Here is a 2,220-nt window from a genome sequence, read left to right as displayed (position 1 = left end):
GCCAAGCAGTGAAAACAGTTCACACAAAAGGGGGAAAAGATGGGAAAGCACAAATATTCCAGAAACTGCAACAATGTCTGTTTCAACAGACTGCAGTTTGCAGGATGCATATGGTAAATAGTAGGAGAGGAAGTAAGAGATCAATATTAAGATGATTTAGACAGAGCAGAATTTTTAGCACAGAGGCACAAGATACTAGCAGAAACGTGGAGGTGGTCTAGAGGAATGGGTAAAAAACATGGAAATTATTATACCCTTGCTTATCCTACCAAGGCAACTGATATTTTAGAGAAGATATTTGGCATCATTATAAAACTCAATATCAAACTTAGAACTCAAAAAGTGTAACAGACATTTTTAGTTTACTGCATGCTTAAAGTCGGGAAGGAAAAGAGGAATTTGCTTTGGGATATTTATACAGCTGATGCACCTGTTGGGCATCCAGGTTGATGCCAAAAGTAAGGATAGTGAGGTGTAGGTTTTGAAATCATTTACAAGGTGGTAATTAAAATTTCTACTTAAAGGTGGCAGAGGATGAGATGGTTAGATAGTGTCACTGACTCAATGGACATGAGTCTGAGCAAACTCCAGGAGATAGTGAAGGACAGGGAAGCCTGGCATGCTGCAGTCCATGGAGTCGCAGAGTCAGACAATACTTAGCAACTCAAGAGCAACAACAAATTCAAGTTCACCAGTGAATATAAGAATGTATTTTCTGTGATTCTGACAGAAAACAGAAATCACTCCCTTATTCGTTAATTCTTCCATTTACACTCCCAAGCACAAGGTAGGGGGATTCCCAACCTTCTTGTAGATTTGAGTATACGACCATAATGTTGAAAAGTCAATTAAATGATTTTTAGGAGTACTTCGTCTAACATGAATGATTAAGACAGTTCCCCAACAGAAAAACATTTTACAATAAAAAACCGGAACACTTATTTGCAAAATATATTCAACTGCCACCTAAAACATTCTTCAAGCAAGAAAAAACAAAACCCCACTCCAAAGGAAGTAGCAAAAAGACACTAATTTAAAACCCAAACCTGGAATGCTGTTTTGAGGGCAAGAGGTGGAAAAACAGAACTACAAGTTAAGATAAATTAAGAAATTAATATGTATTAATTAATGACAGAGATTTCAAATATTAGGAAAATACAGAGGAAAATCATTCTGGGTCTCTTTTAGGTCAGTGATGCTAGTTCAGTTTTCTCTCTCACTACAAATTACAGACATTTGACAAGTAGCCTGCCGGCTGGTATTAAATTATGGTATTCTCAACCCAATTCTAAATAGTGTACGCCTCACCTTCTGATACACAAGTAATGACTGCTCCTTCAGCATCTTTCAGAAGTTTCAGCATGATTATGCCTAAAGCTGTTCATCAATATTTTCTTTTCCTTAACCGCCAGTGCTAGAATAATTGAAAGAAAATACTGTCTCAGCCTAGTCCCTGCTACACTTGAACTGTTTAGAGTAGTACTAAGCTTGCCGAGTTGTTATTTACTAGTGGACAGAAGGTCACCACACACACAGTCCTCAAAGAACAGCTTGATGCCAGGGTGTTCCAGCCCTCCATCACTGACAACAGATACTGGGTAACAAAATAAATCCTTTAATCGGCCTCTGATTTCTACGATTTCTACTTACTAGTTTTTGAAACGGCAGCGGGCTCAAACAATAGATCTAATTTGTATTGGGGGAAAAGTAAAATTTCTGAAGTATTTGTGGTTCAAGTTTCCCTAGGGCTAACCCTCAATCTGATCCTACTGCCTGATAGTTTCTTACCATCATGAGCTTACAACCAGAGTCGCTACGCAAAATGCGCAGAAGGACGGAAAAAGAACAAACCTCTCTGCTGATTTTTCTGGGCGGGGGTAGGGGGAAGGGGGGTGGTGCGGGGGTGCGGCGGGGATGGGAAACAAAGCGGCGAGGGCCCGAGTGACTGCCCGGAGAGCCCTGCAGTGCCAGGCCTTCATCCTTGCGCGGCCCGGCAGGAGACCACTCCGAAGGCCAGGAGGCAAGGCGCCCAGCGTCTGCACACCCCCGCCCGGGATTGGCCCGGCCCGCAGTCATTCAGCGCCGACACGTCAGGGCAGCAGCTCCCTCCCTCCTCCCGCCCCCTTCTCCCCGCGCTTGGCAAGAAAAGCGGGCAACGTGGAGCGGGAACAAAGGACCCCGCGGCCCACGGCGATCGGGAGCGCGGTGCCACCCTACCCC

At 43.6% G+C, this 2,220-nt stretch overlaps 1 protein-coding gene across 2 annotated transcripts in view; it reads right to left on the bottom strand.

Annotated features, from left to right (window-relative positions):
• The window catches only part of IVNS1ABP (influenza virus NS1A binding protein), a 21,741-nt gene that overhangs the window by 18,306 nt on the left and 1,215 nt on the right, over window positions 1-2,220 (bottom strand). The window lies entirely within an intron of this gene.

Source organism: Bison bison, unplaced genomic scaffold (assembly GCF_000754665.1).
Source record: "Bison bison bison isolate TAMUID 2011002044 unplaced genomic scaffold, Bison_UMD1.0 scf7180017864322, whole genome shotgun sequence".
Classification (NCBI taxonomy): domain Eukaryota; kingdom Metazoa; phylum Chordata; class Mammalia; order Artiodactyla; family Bovidae; genus Bison; species Bison bison.
Note: the sequence above shows the minus strand (reverse complement) of the source record. Positions and strands in the feature narration are given on the sequence as shown.